Here is a 22,155-nt window from a genome sequence, read left to right as displayed (position 1 = left end):
GAGAGCAAGGCTCCCCCTTAACTGCTTACTCCTAGACAACCTCAGAGGTTCTGTGGTAGAGCCCTTGAGTGTTTACGTGACATCCAAGTTCAGTCATTATCAGAGAGGAAGAGGTGAAGGACTGGAAACTGGACCAGATACCTGTCTCCTTTATTCCAGCCTTCTGAAGAATACCTCACTACTAAAGTATGAGAATGCCACACCTTCTAGGAGGATATTGGGTCTGTCTTGTTGGAGTTAGTCCTAAATGTGAAAGGAAGAGGCAATTCCAGTTGTTTTGTTGTGTCTTATATGCAGCACTCTGTAAAAAGTTATGTGGTCAAAGAGGGAAGGGAGTCAGACGGAGTGGGGGGGAGGGTTGTGGATGCAAGCTGGGTGGGATAGGAAGAGAGAGGAGGTATCAGGCAGAATAGCCCCTGAGGATGACCAGGAAGTGTGGGAGGGATGTCTGAGTTCCCTGTCCCGGGCTGCTGCCGTGGTCAGAAACTCACTCACCCCAGTGATGTCTCTCCTGGTGCCTGGACCTGATCTCCTTGCTGCTTGGATGGCTCGTAAACAAAGGGCCTACCTAGCTCGCTGCATGCAGGCTAGTGGGGACAAAGGAGCTACCACCCTCCCGTTTGCCCTGCCGATTCGGATTTGGTCCTAGAGCCCGAACAGGCTGGGCTGGGAGATGTTATGTGGTCAAAGAGGGAAGGGAGTCAGACGGAGGGGGGGGATTGTGGATGCAAGCTGGGTGGGATAGGAAGAGAGACTCTGTAAAAAGTTGACGATGTGACTCTGCCAGGATCTTACCCACCCCTGCATAGTACCCCGACCCTGGATGCAAACCTGATGAACTGGGGATTCAGAGCTATGGAAGCCCTGCACTCCTGTACAAAGGATGATGACAAATGTGCCTGCACTCAGAGTCCACATTTTTATTAGGTGAGTGCCAAGTACTATATCCATCGTGTCTTCTGACAGCTGATAAGTCACTCAGTATATAATTGGTCTCACATGTGGGACCATATAATGTTTCTTTATTTTTAAAATGAATTTTTATGGTCAAAAAACAAGACCCTGCTTGGACCACAGAGTGTGTTCAAAGCCAGCCTGGGGAAGTGAGTGAGATCTTGTCTCAAATTTTAAGGAAAAAAAAAAAAAACATTAAAAGAAGACTGTGGATCCTGCTCAGTAGTAGAGTCCTTGAGTAGAATGAAAAAGAAAAAGAAACACTCTCAGGATACCATGGCTGCTTCTTTTTTCATTAAAAATACTGCTCACATGTTTTTTAACTGGGTAATTCTTCTGACATTTCAGGGGCCATCAGAGAAACCTTGTACACATGGGAAAGGTCGAAAAGGAAAAGCCCAGACACAAGTAATCAGGATGTTTTCAGAGTATCATGACACAGAATGGTGGCCTCTCTAGTACCCATTATCCTCAACCCCCTTACTTACAGGCAAAACCACACTTCTCAGCCTCTATTGAAGCTACAGGTGGACACACTCATAGTTCAGATCATGAAGGTTGAAGGAAAGTCCCTCTTCACTTCCAGCTGCTCTTCTCCGAAGGTAGGAGTGCCCATCTCGGACTTGACAGTGTCATAGAGCTACCACGAGTATCATAGGTTCTGTCTTTAACTTTTCTTTCTAGAAGAACAACAAAGCTCCTGTTCTTAGAAATTAAATTGCTTTTTTGTGTTTATTACTCAAGCCCGATGCTCTCCTTCCGTGTTCCTAAGATGTATGGGACACAGTAGGTTTAACATCTGACAGAGGTCAATGAAGAGTCACGATTCTTGTCTTGGTGAACAGCACATCTATCTGTGATGTAGGCTTTTAGCAAAAGGGGCCACTTGGTGAGCTGGTACCATGTGGCAGTTCCTGCGATCGAGTGCATGATCTTATTTAGTTTTCTCAAATGGGTACTATTATCTCTAATTATAGGAGTCCAGGTTGTAACCTGCACAGATCACAGTGAGTGGGGAATCGGGACTGTAATTAAGTGTGTATGACCATAATGCAGTAAGTGATTCTATATAAACTCCAAAGTGCTATCTGATAGGGCCAATATAATGCATGCAAGGAACCACTCTGGAACAGCAACAGATAAGCAGCAATGGAAGGGTGGTTGGGGTAAGAACAGTAATAAAGGCCAACTCCAGCATCTTCAGACAGCTCAGCCTGGAGTGCCTCAGCTCCCACCACACTAAAGCCAACGTAGTCGTGATAACACTGCTCCCCTGGGGCCATCTTGCTGCCAGACCGCTGAGCAATGCTTCCTATGCATTTCCAAAACTAATGCTGTCCATGGACGCAACCTAGATAACAAAGGAAGATGCATTGCATGCTCTGTTCAGGTCATAATTGTTCATTAAGAATTCTGTTTTTCCTCTGAAATAAAAAAATGAATGATACTACAGAAATTTTTTTCTTTTTGGTTTAAGTGTTATTGAAATAATGGTTGTCTGCTCAGTGGTTGAAGGTGGGCAGAGTCTGCTGTGTAGATGGACTTTTGCTGTCTCTCCTACATAACTTTCCTCAGCTAACCCTCGTCAACCTGCCTTCTTCTTTGATCAGTCCATTTGGTGCTCCAGAGCCATTTCTAGATGCTTCTAATGCCTCTGTAATGCAAGTCCCTCTCATCCAGTTCCACCTCCTCAGACGCTCTACTGCAATGGAACCCTTCTATTCTGCCCAGGATAGAAAGTAACATGGTTTTAATGAACAGATAGTTCTTAAGCAGTTGTTAAAAAGGGATCAACAACATACATTTGAAGAATATTCTTGTTAACAAATGACGTTTGGGGAATGCTCTGTAAATCACAAGGCTCTCGAATTGAACGCTAAAAATTAACTGCAGCGTGGGACCAATATTCATCCCTAGCACATGAACTGGCTTTTTGGAGCCCATTCTCTATGGAGGGATACCTTGCTCAGCCTAGATACAGGGGGGAGGACCTTGGTCCTGACTCAACATGATGTGACAGACTTGGTTGATTCCCCATGGGAGGCCTTATTCTCTCTGAGGAGTGGATGGTCGGTGGGAGGAGGGGAGGGAGGTGAACTGGGATTGGTATGTAAAATTTAAAAAAGATTGTTTAAAAACTAAAATAGAAATAAAAAATTAACTGGAGCAAAATCAAATTTTTATGAAATTCTTGAATGGAATTACTTTTTAAGGATTGGAATTGGCTAGATTTTAAATCACTCAGCATCCAACCATCTCAGACCACTTTAGTAGCCTTGGTTCATCTAAGTGGACCTTTTCTTAGGTGCCATCTTCCAGTCTCATTGCAGTAAAGTGTATAATTTCCTGGGAGAATGATGAATCTCCTCAAACAGCTGATGCCCGAGTCTGTGTGGTACAGTGGCACCATCAGCAGCTCTGCCACTCCACTTCCGTTTCTGTGAGACAATGTCTTACCATGTAGCCCAGGCTGGATCCCAGAAGCTGCCTCCAGTTCCCAGGATTTGGGACTACAGGAAAGCAACTATATTTTAAATATGGAAATTTCCAAAGTCCTTGCAAGAACATTGTGGTTTGTCAGTATTGTTAGCTACAGTTTGCAAATGAGGAGACAAAAACTCAGACACAGGATCCAATAACTCATAGCCAACCAGAGTTCTGGACTAGAAATTCTCATTTTAAATCTAGTGTTCTTGCCCATAGTCAGTGCCCACATACCCATAGTCACAGTTTAGAGAGCCATAGATGTAATGTTCAACATTCAAGGTTAAATCTTCTTTAACTTCCAAAGCCTAAGTTTTGAATTCTAACCATGAAGCCAAAATTCTCAAGGACAATAGCATAAACAGAACAAAACAAAGTCAAAGTAAAGCAAATACATAAAACTTTCAGCCACCAGCCTAGCTTTCATTTCCTCTCTATGGCTCAGCACCAGAAGGCAGTCCTTCACATCCACTGTTTGTACACTCTGCCCAAAGACATCTGTCCTTGGGGTTTAGATGAGATCACTCTTAAGCTCTGAATCAAGAAACCATCCAAACTTCTCAGTTCTTGGATGCTTCAGAAACCCTACATCCCTGCTTCTTAAATCTGCACTCTGTCTGTGCTCTTTTGGTCCCAGTTGTTTGTGTGGGAATTCAGTCCAAGGCTTCATCCATGCTAGGCAAGCATTGCAGCACTGAGCTACATACCTGGAATTTTATGTTTTTACTAGTGACATTTCCTGGGGCAACTTAAATGTCCATCAGTTCCCCTTGCCTATCCTGAACTCCCTCGGTTTCTGGAATTCCCTAGGCCACCTCCCAATTCAGCAACCATTTTTTTCATCTTTGGCTTTTCTCACTAAAATAGACTTTAAAAATCTTACCCAAAGATAAAAGACCGCTTGACTCGGGGGAATAATACCTTTATCTCTTTCTGCTAGTTTTCTCTTAACATTGTGAGAACAAAAACTTAGACTGGATGGATGAAGGGTTACAGAGAGGGAACAAATGGAAGGCGAGCCGGAAGAGGAAAAACTGTGAAGCTGAAAGTAGATGAACAAAACAGAGGATAGAGGAAGAAAATGGAAAAGGCAAGGAAATTAACCCTGTGTCCTAGGGTAACGAGTTTCTGTTGTCTGCACATCATCTCATTGAAGACTCACACATTTCTAGGTCGGTAGTTCACAGTGATTATCCTGATTCCATAACTACACGAAATGCCACGACTCTGTGAGAGCTGGGGAGTAGAATGTGATCGTCTGAGTGAAAATGCTCCCCACAAGCTCGTGAACTTGAGGACCTGGTCCCCAGTTATGGGGCTATTTAGAAATGCTTGGGTGGTTCCGTCTTCAGGAGGAGGTACGTCCCTGGGACGGACATTGAGATGAAAAAGTCTGACCCACTTCCAGTTTGCTCTCTTTCCTTCATGCTTATTTTGAGGATGTGAGTTCTCTGCTTCCTACCCCAGCTCTATGGCCTCCACTATACCATCAGGAACTCTTATAGCCCGGAACTATAAGCCAATATAAATTCTATCTTCTTAAAGTTACCTTGTCTACGATGTCCTATCACGGCCAACAAAGAGCAGTTAATGTGACTGCTGTGATTAAAGTAACATCAGAGTCATTGTACAGAAAGCTAGGACAAGGCATTGAGAGACCATTATCTCAGGATGAATGGTTCGCCTGGGGTTACACAGCTGGTGAATTCAAACACAGTGGAGGCTCAAACTCAGACCAACCTAATAAATACCCAAGCTCCTGTTTTAGAAACGGCAAACTAAAGGGGGCAGTGAATGGCCAGTTACTACTGGGTATGGCGAATAGAACAACAGTCCCTTTGCAGCGGACTCTTGTGAAGGGGCAACAGGCGCATGAGGCAAAGCGGATGTTCATGCCCAATGGCACCAAAGTATTAGGAGATCAGCAGAGAGGAGCAATTGGATAGGTTGACGACTCCAGAATCCTTTTCCAATTTAGGAAACTCCTCACGCATTTATGGAAATGGCTGATGTTTTGGAAAGCGACAAGAACACTTGCCTAGGACAAATATCTGTAGAATGGGAAGTAGAAAGAAGTGCAGCGGATGTGTTTTAGAAACCAGTGTAAAGGCATTGGCCTGAGTGTTATGTACCTCGGTTGATAGAGAAGCCCTGGGTATGTTGTTCCTTGGAAATTACTGTGACATGCGGGATCACACAAACAGCAAGAGGATGATGTCTGTAAAACTATTTTTAAAAGAAGAATAAGAGGGAGCCAATAATGACAGACCTGTAAAGAGAACTATCCTTAAAGAGCTATTATCACCCCTACCAAAACCACAAAATCTTAGGGAAGGAAAAGACAAATAGATATTTCTAGGTGTCTTAGCTATTTATATCTATTTTGATAAGCCCCTTAGGTTAATTTGTAAATGGGTTTGAGAGAATAAACATCTCTGTTGAGTCTAACCCAATGGAGGAAAGGCCAGCTTCTCAGCTGGTCTTGAGTTAGCCTGCTAGGAAGGTTAGGAATGGGTCATTGGTTTTCTCTCGGGCTGGGAGCCTAAGCTTAGCAATGGCAATCTGCCTATTGGTGATGAAAGGAACCCAAATTTTAGCACAAATGAAATCTTTTTCTAGCTAGAGCTCTGAGTGCCTCCAATTTTCTGTATCTCTATAACCCCCTCACATAAAATTGACTTTCTGATGGTTCTTGGTTATAACACATGAAACCCTCCTGATCCTTGCTGCAGGGTAACTTGACATTTCACCTAAGTGGTATCCTGATTACTGGGAGAATTGTCCATTTCATCCGACAGAGACCCTGGTTTAATACTCATTAACAAGTTATCAATTCTACAAAAATTACCTCTCATCTGAGTCCTATCATGGACCATTTCTAGCTCCAGTTGATTCAAGGCCAAGCCAACTGGGGATAGCCCCTTTGAACTTTTTGCACAGAGATGTCTTTTAAGCTTTTGCACACAGCATCCCTGATGACGAGCAGAAGAAACAGGCTTATGCAGGTAGTTTTCCATAGACCTCTTCAGTGAAGTTAGTTTTTATGCATCCATACTCTGTTTATCATGTAATTCTCATGCCCCTTCAAGGAGCCTGCTACAGTCTCCTGGGATGTATGCACTGCAGGGAACTTGGTAACTAGCTCACTGTCTTCTAGGGTAACGTCCACATAAAAGAGATTTACTAACATTTTAGAGCCGAGAACGCTGGGTTTAGAGAACAAGGGTAAATTGTTTCGATTCTTAGCGTTCTTGAGTGTGCAGTTACAAGGACCGGTCAGGACAGTTGGTTTTCTTGTCTGGATACAAACCTCCTGGCATTTCACACACAGCTACAGCATTCACACTTCTGAGTAATGATCACAACGAAAGGGCAATCCATCTCTTTAAAGAATCTGACAACTGACACAAAACACAAGTGTCATAAATGAAGCTGTCATCTGCAAAGCATGTACTTGAGGAAGAGACACACCCAAATCTGGAAACCATAACAGATTCACACCACAGCAAACGGGGCACACCAGGCAGCTGCAGATGGGTGTATAGGAACTAACATCTACCACTTTTATTCATTCAAAGTTCTTGAGAGGAGAAAATAGAAAAAGATCCCCAAATGGCTGAGAAGCGGGCTATTGCCAGAAGGGAATCTGGGGGAGGGGGAACAGCTCCAATTTCTCTCTAAGACTCCTGGGCTAAGGATCTCACCTCCTTGCTTTTAAAGAATGCTTGGGGTTGAAGGATCCGCCATACCAGATGTTATCTGAAATCATGTTTTCTTGAGCTGACTGCCTGGGGGACTCTACGGAGTTCATTCCTCCGAATGTACTCAATCATGCAAAGCATTTACGAAGTTCCCAGGAATGGGAGTCTCTCAAGAAGAGCAATCAGAATTCTGACAGTCAGGAAACAGAGCCTAAAGAATGGCAGCGGAGGTGCGGATGATGCTGACTGTGGGGGCCAGACCAGAGCCTGCACTTATCTACCAGACAACTTCATGCCAAGGGGCTGTTGGCACTTAATGTTTAACCCTACAAATACTAAAATAAAATAAAATAAAATAAAATAAAATAAACAGGCCAAGTCCAAATGCCACAAAATAAAAATGTATTTCTTTGTCAAAATCACACCACATACATGAGCTTTGTCATATATTGCTGAGCAAGGACACTCTTGTTTATGGATCACTTATGGTCCTTCTATAAAGATAGAGTGTAGTTTGTTTTATTACTTCTTTTTATATGAAAGAAATCTGAGAAGTCATTGAGACGATCTGATAAGGCGAATGACAAAGATCTGACTTCACGTTCTGGTTCTGCTACTCCAGGCCTGGGATGTTGCCTAATACTTAGTCTTTGTTTTTTTTTTTTTTTTTTTTTTTTTTTTTTTTTTTTTTTTTTTTTTTTTTCATCTTGAAAATTCAAAGGTGGCTCGGTGCCTAAAGACCTGATTCGATCCCTGAAAACCAAGTTAGAAACACTCAGTGTGGTAGCATATGTCTGCAGTCTAAGCTCCCCTGCAGTGAAATGAGAGGCAGAGGCAGGGGGACTGCCCTCAAGCTCAGAGGGCCAGATAGACTGTCCTACACCGCACAGCAGAAACAGAAGAGAGATGCTGCCGTAATCAGGTGGAGGGAGAGAAATGGCTCCCGAAAGTTGTCCTCTGATTTCCACATATGTGCTGTGGCATGCACACGCCCATCCTCACACACGTATCACAAACGTACCGAAACACACACTAACAATAATGATGGTAATAAAGAAGTTTTTAAAAGAAAATGTAAAAACTGGACTATATGATTCATAGTTCCCTTCCAGTTGAAAATTTATGCCAATAAGATGCTAAGATTAACATATACCTAAATTTCTATAAAATTCTGACCTGTTTCCATGCATTCTCTGTATATCTTGACATTTAGAATCCAAATGTCTTAGTAAACTCTTAAATGCTTAGCTTTTCCAATATTTTAGATACTAGAGCATAGCCAGTATCAGAAAGGCTGTATCTGTGTCGTCATCTACAGAAGAGGGAGACAGTTTTCAACTTCATGAAAAACAAAACTGCACTCCACATATGCTATCCTGGGGCTTTTTGTCCTAAACGTGTAGACAAACCAAGCCATCAAACTCGCCAGTAAACCTCTGGGAACTGAGCACTGGCATGTCCCAGCTCCCGAGACAGTCAAGAACGCAATGAAACCTCTAGCTCTCCGGATTTGCAGGAGAAAGGGCTGCTACCACAAGCTGGACTTGATTCCCACTACTCTGTATCATAAACAGAAGCGATAAAAGAAAAAAATAAGTCAGACAAGCCAGCTGGTTTTCCAGGAGTAAGATGGGCAGAGAGGTTGAAAACTGCCTCTGCATACTCTAATCTATTCTCAGACTAATTCAGAACTTCAGAATGTAACATAGCAAAGTCCTCACAGACACCTGTGAAGAACCACAAATTTCCATGCCATCCCATCCTTACTCCGTCCCATTTTTCTTATTTCAGAAAGGAAGGTTGAATGGGTTTGCAGTGTTTGTCACAGTTGAGAAAAAAAAAATGACGTTATTTATACATCAATAAAGTTTAAAATTTCGCTAGAAACATCAGCTATGAAAACAGGAAGATCCTTTTATAAAACAATTTTATAGTCACTGGAGAAAACAGACTAGTGAGTGCTGAGTGAGAGCTTCATTATCTTTATGTGAAGTCGAATTCCCAAGCTGCCAGCTCCCACGGGAAACTCAAAGGCTCTCCGTCTCTGTGATGCCATGATGTGTACCACAGCCAAGTTAAAAGCCATGGGACCTGCAAGTGCGGAGCTACCGGCACACAGAATGCTCATCAGAGGCCGTCAAATTTAACTGGAAACAAGTCAAAGATAATGCAGACAGCCCCGATCTGAATCGTTTGGAGGGAGAGCAGAGAAAGTTCCGCGCGAAATGCAAAGCAGCTGCATTTATCTTTGCAAGTAGAACCCAGCTTACCTTTCTTGCGCAGAAACCCAGGACTCTTGCCTCACTGGCCCGCAGTGGTTCCCCAAGAGGATCTGACTGAAACAAATGGGCACCTGGAGCTTCCTAGGAGCCTTTCCCACCTCCACTTGACTCTGTTAATGAACAGCTTACAGGCTTCTCTCTCAGCACTGAGTCACGCAGGGAGGAGGTAGGCGGTGTGAAAGAGGGTGTCGCCTTGTACAAATACCAGCTCAACAGAAACAGTCTCATTCGCAGGGCTACTGTCTCTGTTGGTGAGTTCTTCATATTACTTCGGTGCTGTGCCCCAAATGCTCTCTTTTTACTCTTTTAACTAATACCCACAACACACGACACTGGCAAGCTGGATCCCAGCCAACCAATTGCGAACGTGTTTTTAAAAGCAAAATGAAACCTCGGGTAGAAGGAATCTCTCCCTCCATCCCTCCCTATACTATTTGGGATGTGGGGCCATAGACATCTGTACTGCTCAGTTGGGAAGGGAACATCTGCACGAAATCTAGGACCAGAAGGTACAGAAGGAATCCCTTACAGAAATCCCACATGCGGAACGTTTCATAGAGACGTCAGAGGACTATCACACCCCAAATGTAAGACTCCTCATCCTTATATTGTTTCACAATGTGTTTTTTAAAATGAAATTTAAAAGAGAGCCAGCAAGACGGCTCGGTGGGTAGAGGCGCTGGCTGCCGAGTCTGATGACCTGAGTTTGGTCCTTAGGGCCCACGTGGTGAAGGGAGCAAACTGACTCCTGCAGGCTGTCCTCACAGCATATGCAGACTCTGACATGCACACACACACACACACACACACACACACACAATACAATTTTCATGCATTTTTAATTTTTTAATGTGATAAGAATGGTTTAAAGTTCTCTTCCAACTGATGCTGGCATAGCTTTTGTAACAGCAAGGAGGATTTAAGGAAGCTAAGCGTTCTGGAGCATGGCTAAAAGGAGCTGGATCATCTATGCTTCCTGGGTCATCTTAAATCATCAGCACACCAATTAACCTCCTTAAGGCTGCTCCTAAACACTGCAGTCCAGCTTAGCTGTGCCTTTGACAAGAAAAACAGGTAGACACATCCAGGAGGGAGAGCCAGACAATTGCAAGATGGATTGCAGCTGATCACTTGCTGATTGCAGGCGGTCACTTCCTGAATGAGCCTTAATCCTAGGCTGAGGGATTTTGAAAATCTAAAGCAATGATGGTTTACATGGTGAAACATATAGCTCTGACTTGTAGTGTATGTAAACTAGTTACATGTAATTGTGTGTGTGTGTGTGTGCATGAGGGTAGGGGCTGTTTGCATGTACTCATATGCTGGAAGTTGATCTCAGGTGTCTTTCTCAGTTGCTCTCCATCTTATTTATGAGACGGGGTTCCCTGCTGAAAATCTCCAAGGATCCACTCTCTCTGCTTCCACTACCACAGGGCTAAGGTCGTAGACACCCACTGTACCCAACTGTTATGTAGGTGCTGGGGAACTGAGTGTAGGTCTTCACACTTGTACTGCAAGTTCTCCACTAACTGCGCCATCTCCCCAGCTCCCTAAACTATTTTTAAAATAAAATTTAAAATTTTGTCGTAGTGTCAAAGCACAGATTAGAGTAAGATTGGATATTACTAACCCCCATGAGAAAATTAGAAAACCAAATGAGACCTATCTTCTACAAGAGCAAGCCAATCCAAATCCCTGCATCGATGGTCTCCAGGCCTCACCCCCACAGTGAGGAGTTACTGGCATCACAGAGGGAAACTCATTCTTTATTAAGGATAGGGCAGCTGGTATATTTCCCATGCTCCAGCAGGTGGTCTCACACCCATGTACATAAACAGTACTAGCTGGGCTTAGCATGCAGAAGAAAAATGGGGTTTCACCTCATGGTGAAGTTCAAAAGCATAGCTGTCCAAGACACATTTGACATCCTTGAGCTTACAAACAATTACTCCTTTCTGTAATCAGCGTCTCTCTCCCTTGTCTGTCAGGACCCCTGGTTTACTAAGCCAAACCAGTATCTTTCAACTCTGACTCAAAAGAGGACTCATTCGAAACACTTGAGCGAAACCCAGACTTCTTTACAGTAGAGAGGCATTCTTCAGTGAGACTGTCTGAAACTCGAGAATTCCAAGGAGTGGAAAGAGGTCAAATATGAAAGTGTCTGGGCGTGGTGGTAGCTGGGTAGGTGTGACTTTAGTTTCTCTCCAGCCTGAACTGCAAAGCCTTGACGATGCTTGGAATAACCGGGCTTGGTCAGCCCCATTGCACCCTGGGTTCCCGGGGGCTCCCAATGAAAGTTCAGAAGCTGCAATGGCAATTTTATGTTGGGTGGCTGTGACAAGATTAGCGGCAGCTACCTACAGAGATGAAATGAGGTTTATAAGGCAAGTCCGGACTTGACAGGATTGCCCAATAGCACTGTCCACTGTAGACCCTGGACCCTGTCCCTCGGATATCATAATGCCGTGCTGCTTTATCTACGTGTTCTAAGGAAATACCAGCTCCTGTGAGCACTTATTCCATATAGCATTGGAAAGAGAAAACAGGTATTGTACTTTCTGTGGGCTCAGCATTGTTCTAAAGAGCCTTTGCATATTATTTTAATAATTGTTATTAAATGACCATTATCTCTCCATCTCAAAGTCGTTTCAAAACTGATAAGGACAAGTCATTATCTCTAGACTATTTTTCCTGAACTTTGGGTGTTTTTTTTTAAAGAGGACTCTTCATTTTTCTCCCAGGTGAATGAAGAAAATGTAATATACCTGTTAGCACAAAAGACATCATTACGGTGGTGATTACAGAATCAACTTCTCTTGCCTGGGAGTAGATAGATGCCATAATTAATATAAATTGCCGCCAGCACTGTTAGCGCTGGTGCATTGCTTAACGCACTTCATGTGCCATCAGGACACAGGCCAGTGGAAGAGCACAGCCCGGATCTGTGCATGTTGTGGAATATTAGTTAAAGATGTATTGCATTTGTGTATGCCGGGGAATACTTGCTTAGTGATGCAAAGATGGGTTGCATTCTTTTGTGTTGCATTTGCTTAACTCTGTGAAGTTGTGTTACTTTGCCCGCGTAAAACGCCTGATTGATCTAATATGGAGCTGAATGGCCGATAGCTAGGCAGGAGAGGGATAGGCAGAGCTGCCAGAGAAAAGGAGAAGAGAGGAAGAGGGAGAAAAAGGATAAGTAGAGGGGGACACAAGACTGGCGATCACCTCTATGTGCCTGTGGAAATCAGAGATAACTTTGTGAATTCCCCTCTTCTAGCTTTCTGAGGCAGATGGGTGTCTATGGCTGCAGCTTGTGCTAGCATACGCCAGCTTGCAAGGTTCGAGGCTACCTCCTGTCTCTGACTCCCAACTCACCAGAGGAGTGCTGGGATTGCAGCTGTGCACCGTGACATCTGGAGTTTAACACAGATTCAGAGATCCACCTCCACATACACACACACTATACACACATACACACACACTCACACAACCACACACACATATTCAACCACATACACACACACACACATATACTCATATATACACATTCACACCACAATTCTAAAATTATCGAATCTAACTTTTCTCAATAGCCTTTAGTTATAACTGCTCCAGTAAGAATGTGAGACTCTGGTTGGGAGAAATGGTGTCAACTTAAAATGTCGACAAGGTTTGCTCTATCCATCAGTGTCTTTGTCTGCTCACCTGTCTCCCCAGTCCCAACCTGCGGTCTTAGTTCCTGTATCCTGGGCGCCTTTAAAGTTTTATATGCTTTTAGGTTTCCACCACTGATTCCCACTTTGTCTTCCACTGTGTCTACTTAATAATTGTTTTATTCGGGAAGATTATACCTGCTAACATTCCCATGTCTTTCATAAAAACAAAACTCAACTTTATCAGCTCTGTTACTAGCACCAGATATAGAGAAGGTGAAGGCAGGCTAAAACATGACTCAGCTACACTTACCTATATACAAGTATTGCATAATTGATGTAATAACAACTTGAGATTCCCAAACTCTCATCAGCTTAAAACACGACAGCTAGTTTAAAAAAAAAAATACATCTTACAAAACATCTCCTCCTCGTTAGGGGAGATTCCTCCCAAGAATTTAAGAAATCTTCAAATCTAACAATAGAGAATAAAACATGGCAGTCCTTGATTTCCAGCACAGATGGGGCACAGGTCCATGGCAGCATCAGAGAGGAAATGTGGGATGCCTCTCATGTGCAGCTCAGCCAGAGACAGGACATCTTTCTCCTAAAGGCTAGGTAGAAAGTATTTCTTTGGGGCTCTGCTGGCCATACGCAAACCCCTCAAGTCTGCCACTGTAGTGTGAAGAAGCAGCGGCGGGCAACATGGAAAGGGAGAGCATGGCAGAATGCCCTGCAGCAGCCATGGCTGCTGACACGTAACCCCCGACCTGTGCAGACCAGTCCTATTGGAAAGATGCGGCTTTTGCTTTTCTCTCCCTCCTTGTTCGAGGAGAAGTTAAAGAAGAAAAGGGGAATAGGATTTATCAAGTATTTTATTTTATAAACAATAAAATGAGCCTCTGAGTGGTCTGGGAGGCTTGAATAACATTCTTTAGCTTAGCCAGGCAGTGGTGGCGCTCGTCTTTAATCCCAGCACTCGGGAGGCAGAGGCAGTCAGATCTCTGATTTTGAGGCCAGTCTGGTCTACAGGACTAGTTCCAGTACAGGCTCCAAAGCTACAGAGAAACCCTGACTGGAAAACATTAAATTCATTAACTTAGTTTGTGTGGAAATGCTATAGCTGTCCATTTAAAACCAGGGGGTACATCTCTACCATGCACCATGTCAACAAGCGTCCAGCCTTATCTGACTTCACCCTCCAACTTTCTTTTCTCTCTTCTTAATTCTCCTCTCTCCCTTTCTCCCTCAATTCCTTCCTCCTTCCTTTTCTTTCCTCCTTCTCTCCTTCCCCCTTCCTTTCTTCTTTTTTTTTCCTTTGGCAGTGTTTCCCTATGTAGTCCAGGCTGGCCTCAGATTTGCTGTCCTCCTGCCTCGCTCTCCTCGGTGCTAAGACTACAGACTCATGGCATCTCATATCAGCATTGCAAAATACTGTCATCTCACAGGAATAAAAACGAAACCTGAGACTCAGAGACCTTAAAAACACAGCTAGAGTTTCACAGCAGGCAAATGGCCAGAGGAGGAGCTCTCTGCTTCTCAACATTTCTTCCGCCCCTTCCTGCTGCTGCCATTGCTCTACTTCTTATCACCCCCTGCCTCATGTGCCTGTGAGAAGCCTTTACAGTCAATCCCCATAGGCTCTGTGCTGAAAAGTCAACCCCCAAATTCTCACCAGTCTTCGGATCTCCCTCCCCCTCCAACATCGCCACATCACCTGACTCGTCCATCCAGCCTAACTATAATTCTGCAACACAGAAACAGGGAAGGAGTCTTGACTTCACACACCCATGGCCAACCCTTCAGAGAAAGGCTGGGGAGTGTACATGTTTGGTCTCTGTTACGCAACAACATGAATCTACAGACATCCGTAACCACAACCACAGGACCTGCTAAGCAAAGTCAATGGACTTCATGCTTCTTCTCTATTGTGGGTCTCTTGGTGAAGTTCAGTGACTCAGACTATTGTCCAAAGCCTCTGAGAGCCAGAGCAGGTCCCCAGAAAAATAGGTTGAATTCCCTTTCATTCACAGCCAAACGTCTGACGCTCATAGGAAGCTCACCAATATTGATGACATGGGGACCCACCCACTTCATTAGACTTGTTTTCCCAGAATCCCTGACCAGCCAACTAGATGAAGGTGCAGACAGAGGGATAAAGAGACACTCAATGCACTCTTCTTCACTCTTTAATGTTTTTCTTTATGAGCCTTTGATAAGCTCTGTAACTAGACTCCATCCTTGAAAAAAAGAGCCATCAAAGTCTGACTGGCACTGAATGGGCAAGCCAGGAAGAGGAGGAGGAGGGAGTTTTTAATCAGATGCGTTCATGTTGCAGAATCAATTATTGCTCTTTATTCATTGTCTCTGTGAATGAAAGCCACTACCACCGATCCATTTCCTTACAGAAATGGGTGTAATCCATACACTCTGATTTTCACCTCAGATTCAAGAATAAGGCACATAGCAATGTGTTAGTCTCAGATTGCTACCACCTAAAAACATGACTTCTTTCACTGCCTTTTCTTTCCCAAATAAGCCCCATTTTGTTATCTGTCAAAGTAATTCGTGACTGTTAGATTAGAGAGAGATCACCCGTCTTTCAAAAAAAAAATAACTCCCATTAGGTCCCAATAAAGCCTCTTTTGTCCAATCCTTATGACTTCCAATAGTTAAAAAAAAAAAACTGTAGTGTCCGTTGAGTGGGGCAGCTCATAATAAACACAACATTTGATGGTGATGAAGCCAGAAGTGGAATCCAAAGAGGAGTTTGACATGTGCTTTTGTTTCTCCCTTCTCAGCAGAGGCCTGGGAGGAGTGTGAGCTTTTGTGGGCACTCCCGGAGTAACCCCAAGAGCAGAAGGAAGGAACACCATCACATGTCACATGACTGTGGCTTGTCAAGACCAGAGGCCCACCACAAAATGTTAAAAACTCAGTCAGTCACAGTAAATGGAGCAAGTTGGGCACAGAAAGACAATTACTACCTTGTTCTCACGTAAGCGTGAAAGCTAAAATGTCAACTTCAGAATCCAGGAGCAGGACTCTGGTTACCAGGGAAAGATGGGGGCTAGCGGGTGAGACAGACAGGAAAGTCAACAGGCCTAGGGGTGAAGTCAGGCAAGAAAAGTCACTTCTAGCATTCCACAGTGCAGTGAGGTAACTGTGGTTGGCATACTTAATTAACAATATTTCAATATCAATATCACTATTTCAAAATAATAGAGATGATTTTGAATGCTCATAACACAAAGAAATTATAGGTATTTGAGGTTGTAGATTATCCCAAGTACACCAGTTACCCTGATCTAATCATCTTTTAAGGTTGACACATTGAAATGTCACTCCATATGCATGTAAATGTGCAAAATTATTACGTGAAAATTTAAAGATATCACAGTAAAAGAGCCATCAGTAAGGACACATGACTGGGGAGTTTGGTCCTGCCTCAACTGAATGTGCCAGGCTTTATTGACTCCCCATGAGAGGCCTTACCTTTTCTGAGGAATGGTTGGGGTGGGTTAGGGGGAGACAGGGGAAGGGAGAGGAGGGGAGGGAGGGAGAACTGTGGCTGCTTCGTAAAGTGAATAAAAACATATAATAACACACACACACACACACACACACACGGGGCCTGGGGGAGGAAAGAGAGAGGGGAAGAGAGAGGTGCTCTGAACAACCTCCAGGTAAAATCTGAACTCCAGTAAACACCTGAAGTAAGGCTCCCAAGCTCTTCTGCCCTTTGCTTTGCAGGGCAGCTTCCTAGTCTCCCCAGAAAGGTATGTAGCCTGCTCCCTGGGCTGACCCGCCCTCCACAGAAAAACTTGACAAGGCCTAGCAAACACACTCTCAAAGGCATTCTTTGGGGATTTGTGTGCAGGAATTTGGCAGCAGTGTCTTCCCCATAAGGTGTGGCACAAAGAACAGGTTCCTCAGCCAGAGGCACGGCATCATCTAGAGTTTCTTGAAAGAAGAAACTATTAAGTTGTACTTACCCTGAAATCCATATTTATATTGAAATGTCTATAGTCTCCTTCTGGTACTGATAAGATTAAAGAAAAAAATTACACTGGCAACTGATTTTAGACTAACTCAGGTAAGGCAAGGACCTAACACTGGGCACTTTGATTGAACACCCCTGGTTTCCTCTTTCCTCACAGGCTTCCCTCTGTGAAATACCAGAGATACCACTGACCTTCTGCAGGCCAGAGCAGTCACTGGAAAAAGCAAGGACTCAAGAGGAAGAACTTGATTCCCATCTCGTCTTTTTGGACTTTTATTCCTACTAGATACAAGTTGAAGCTACCCCTGTCTGTTTTGACATGTGGTCTGCTTATTTGTGCAATTTACTGCCCTGCTGACCTTGTCGTGGGTGCTGAGGAGCCACATGTTGGGTGGGTGAATCATGGAACCTGCAGAGATGAGCTGTGCTACCTGCCATCCTGGCCTTGTTGACTCAACAGGAGTCAGCTCTCACAGTCTGTGAATCATTTGTGAACCATGGATGACCCTCCTGGAGTTTGTAAACAAGGAAGACTGAGTGGGGTCATCCACGGGGAGAGGCAAATGAAATAAATCAGCCACTTCCTGTTCACCATAATGACCACCTGAAAAACAAGAAAGATAGAGAGACAGTAGTTATATAAAATCCTCAGGACGCTAGCGCAGGGACTACGTCACAGTCACCTGTAGGCAGTCTAGGATCATTGCTGACTGTGTGCCGGAGCAGAAGAGACTAGTGAATAATGGTCTCCTGCCCTTCTCCCTCTCCAGCCCACTCCAGTGCAGAGCCTGTGAGCTCTGGCCTCTCAGCTTCCCTCTAATCATTGTTCCTATTTCCCCAGAGGATACTCAGGGAGAAGGACTCCTGGATAAAGATCAGCTGCACACTGTGATCCCTACACCAGATAGAAGAGGAAGCTGCAGTCTCTGAAAAGGCTGTCCATCAGATGACATCACAACTGAGAGATGAGTACAAAGGAAGTACTATCCAAAACATGCTTGATTCCACACTCCCAGAGCATAAAGTCACTGTATAGATATAATTTTAGTTGCTTTTTAAGAACTATAGTTGTGTGTTGCACAGATTATATAAGTACCATAGGCAAATATACCAAGCAGGGGTGTTAGTTTAAAAAAATAAATATATAAAAGAAACATACTAGATTAATTCGCATTACCCTCTATAGACCACACAGAAAATTAAGTGAACAAAGTGCTTAGAATATGAAACTCCAAAATATATATCTTTTAAAAAAGCATGCAGGACATGGAGTAGGGATTATTAACTTTACTGAGAAAAAAATCTAAAGAAGTGCTAAATATATAGTGAGATAAAAATATTTTTTAAGTTAGAAAATATGATGATAATATTGTAACAGAAGCACCTTGCTTCCATCACAATTTATTTTCCCTTTATTCTATGATAACAGAATTGTGAATGAGCCCATGACTGTTCACTACAACAGACACCTCTCAGGTGTAACTGACTTCCCTCCCACAGAAGGTGAATTGAGACACTGCTTCCAACATTTATCGAGAGCACTTTCCCTTCCCATTGGCCAAAACCAGGATGTTGCAACAGGACCACATTGGAGGTTTCTAGGTTATCAGAGGCCTTTACTACATCTATGTGATTTAAATAGTGACTATAGTGTATAAGAACGTAAATTTGAATTGAGCATTCAGTTTATTTTTCCCCTGCCTACTTAAGTTCTGCCCTATCAACAAGCCCAGGCAATTTTCATTATTAACCAGTGGTATTCACAGCATCCAGAGGGGACTCCCACATCAAAGTCTGACCACTTTACGGCGTTTATGTTTTGCTTCACATAAAGCCTTTTCCCTTCTCTTTACAAAAGGCTAACCTGGCTACAGCAATCCAACCTTGGTGAGAACATCCAGAGGGAGGCACCAGACTTCAGGCAAGAGATGACACTCCTCTGAAAGAGAGCGATGAGGAGGTGACCATCAAAAGGGCCTTGGACGTGGAGAATAGTGCAGCACACAGGATGCAGTGGGTGATATATTTGCTTGTGAGTGCAGAGAGAGATGTATAAGAAAGAGTTCTTGTGTTCTAGATCTATTCCAACAAACTGACACAGGCGGGGAACCTGAGAGGTCTGGGTCTGAGCTGTGAAAAGTCTCTCCCTCTGATCTTCACGTTCTTTGGGAAACAAGCCTGAGACCCTCAGCCAAGATTTCTAAGCATCATGACTTTCTCTGTGTCTCCAGGTTCACCTAAAACACAACAGAGCCGGGAACACACCAAAACCTCTCAGAGAATTTCTATGTAGCTTCTTGGTATCATGGCAGAAAAAATTAAATGAACAAATATTAGCTTCTCATTTCTCTTCCCCAAATAATCTTTCGATTTTATAACTGCTGGCAACGTGTGATGTAATCCTGAATTTTACTCTTTTGTATACATTGCATACACATTTCTTAAAGGTGAATTTCGGGTATGTAGTGCCATACAGAATACTTCACCTCCCTAAGAATCCTTCTCCACCTATTCATGACTTAAGCCACCTTCCCTAAGCCTTACAAACCACAGGTTTATCTTACCATTCCTATGATTACTATTTCTATAATTCTGCCTCCTCCCAAATGGTGGATTCACTCAACATGCAGACTTCCCAGATTGACCTTTTACACTTTGCAACATGATACAACTCATTTCTTTTGCTGAGTGTTAAAAACAAAAATGTATGCTCATAGTAAGCTTGAACATTTAGACAAACACTTTTACTTACCAATAGCCATCACATATATGCATGTATGCACATCAACATATATACACACATATCAGTCACTTAGGATTTACACTCAGCATTATTAATGTGCCAAACATAAGAAACACTGGATTCTGGAGCAAAAACCATTTCTAGTCTTCTCAAGCTATGTTTATAGTCTCAGGCCAGTGGAATCAACAGGAGTGCACACTGATTCCACTTTAAACTTGTTTTGTTCTTAAAATAATATTTATGGAGTGAAAAGAGGGTGGGTATACAACTGAAAACAGGTAATCTATTTTTATTGCATTTTAATTGTGTATGTTTCTATTTATGTACATGCACATATGTGCATGCAGGTACCCATGGAGACCAAAAGAGACTGTTACAGAGATTCGTCAATGACTTGACATAGATGCCTGGATACAAACATATGGTAAAAGTAACAAGTGCTTTTACACTGAGCCATCTCTCCAGTCCTCAAAATGCCTTTTAAAACAGATTTACTTATAGCAAATTTATTATTTTTACAATTGACTTTTTTAAAAATAGATTTGCTTTTGCAGTAATACAAGTGATGTGATTCTGAAACAATTCAGATACGTTACAGGATTGAGCCGTGAATGAGCGATCTTATACTGTTGAAAGTCGAAGTCTTGCTGTGGAAAAAGGGTCACATACATATTTTTTTAAGGAATGCATTGCAACTAGAGAGATGGGGAGGGGAGAGGAGGAAGTCTCTTACCTAAGGCTGAATGCTGGCAAGTAAATGTCAGGGGTGGGAAGAGATTGAAAAATACTTTACACTATCATAGTATCCAAAGGAAGATTGAATCAGACAAGAAACACCAACGGATGCTAAATCTAAAAAGAGATTTTGATGAAGACCAGAAACTTGGCATGGACTTAATGGGTCTTACCACACATGCTGTTAATTAATTTCAAGGTGAAAACAAAGCAATTATACAGGGTGAAAACTAAGCAACACTTTCACTGCCCTATTGACCTCAGCAGAGAGGAGCAGACGGCCTCTGTGTGACTCCACGTAGGACGCCTGGGGAAGGACACAGTGACCTCAGAGAAGCATCTGGTGTAGAACGCATACTTGACTCTAACCAAGAGAAAACAGAAGACCAACGAGGAATATTCGAGCAAAAAAGAGGACAGTGACAGACTTCAAAATGTTATTGAGACAGAAGACAATTGAAGGTTATGGAAATATCTGAGCACAGGTCATGTCCTACATTGGAGGGAGAAATGCAGCGAAGTAAGGGGTTGAGACCTTCAAAAGGCTAAGAGCTTTGTGGCCCCAGTGCCTATGTGTGATATTCCCTTCAATTGTAGACTGGATTCTTATTATGAAGAAGGATATTACTACTTTTAGGAAATGTCTAGGGGCTAGTGGTGCATAGGAAAAGGACTGGGGTGGACAGTTTAATATTCATATAATGGTTAATGTGTGGTGAGGAAACAAACTGGCAAAGACAGAGTAAATTGCAGCAGTAGTTGAATCCCGTGGAAGGCTGAAAATGTGCTCTGAATACTCTTCATGTTAAATTTTAAGTATGAAGTTATTGAAAGATCAAAAATCATAATAAAATCGTTTTTAATGAAGCTTGTGGTAGAAATAAGCAATTTTCTAGAGTTCCTTATCCCCTATAACTGCGACAACTCCTCCTAGGAAGACTTGAAACAGTGGTTCTCAACCTGTGAGTCATGACCCTTCTAGCAAACGTATATCTTAAAAAAATATTTACATTATAACTCATAAAAGTAGCAAAATTACAGTTATAAAACAGCAATAAAATGATTTTATGATTGGAGGTCACCACACCATGAGGAGCAGGATCAAAGGGCTGCAGTGTTAGGAAGATTGAGAACCACTGCTTCTTTATGATTTTGCATTTTTGTTTTTCGAGACAGGATTTCTCTGTGTAGCCCTGACTGTCCTGAACCTTGCTCTGTAGACCATGCCAGCCTTGAACTCACAGAAACCTCCTGCCTCTGCCCCCAGAGCACTGGGATTAAAGGTGTGCGCCACTACCACCCAGCAAGAGCCACTGCTTTAAAATCCCTTTCAAGACATTCCTGTCTTTCATAATTTCCCCAAAACCTTTCTTTCAAAAATAAAAAACAACTTTAGCATCACCTGGAGTTACACTTACAGTGAACATATCAAGAACTTAAGGCAGAAACAGATTTCTACATCCAAGTTCAGAGAGTGTTTGAGTCATTGGTGTCCTGGCTCCTTCTGTCTCTGTGTCCTGCCATGTTTGTGCATCTGTTTATCATCCTTGAAGGCTTACAGATCCAGGATTCTAGTCCTCCAAGCTTGCCTCTGAAGTGC

The 22,155-nt window shown here is 43.0% G+C and overlaps 1 protein-coding gene and 1 long non-coding RNA gene across 8 annotated transcripts in view; one reads left to right on the top strand and one right to left on the bottom strand.

The window, feature by feature from the left end:
• The window catches only part of Scel (sciellin), a 92,529-nt gene extending 82,972 nt beyond the window's left edge, over positions 1–9,557 (bottom strand). The window contains exons 1-2 of one of the 5 annotated variants that reach the window (XM_050144693.1): positions 9,410–9,519; positions 1,443–1,634 (exon numbers count right to left, since the gene is read on the bottom strand). The gene's annotated coding sequence lies outside the window, so the exon portion shown is untranslated. Of the gene's footprint in view, positions 1–1,442; positions 1,635–9,409 lie in introns of all 5 variants that reach the window. The other 4 variants (XM_050144694.1, XM_050144695.1, XM_050144692.1 and 1 more) reach the window with 4 other exon arrangements.
• A 184-nt stretch (positions 9,558–9,741) lies between these two features.
• Positions 9,742–21,369, top strand: LOC126503162 (uncharacterized). 3 transcript variants are annotated; one of them, XR_007592190.1, is made up of 4 exons: positions 9,742–10,008; positions 17,235–17,468; positions 17,919–19,109; positions 20,168–21,369. It is a non-coding gene; the product is annotated as an uncharacterized lncRNA (long non-coding RNA). The 3 variants fall into 3 exon arrangements; XR_007592191.1 differs by lacking the exon at positions 17,235–17,468; XR_007592192.1 differs by lacking the exons at positions 9,742–10,008; positions 17,235–17,468 and adding an exon at positions 11,839–11,967.
• The last annotated feature ends 786 nt before the right edge of the window (positions 21,370–22,155 follow it).

Source organism: Alexandromys fortis, unplaced genomic scaffold, assembly GCF_014885135.2.
Source record: "Alexandromys fortis isolate MF-2015 unplaced genomic scaffold, M_Fortis_MF-2015_v1.1 scaffold_43, whole genome shotgun sequence".
Lineage (NCBI taxonomy): Eukaryota > Metazoa > Chordata > Mammalia > Rodentia > Cricetidae > Alexandromys > Alexandromys fortis.
The sequence above is the reverse complement of the archived record's forward strand: the minus strand, read 5'-3'. Positions and strand labels throughout refer to the sequence as shown.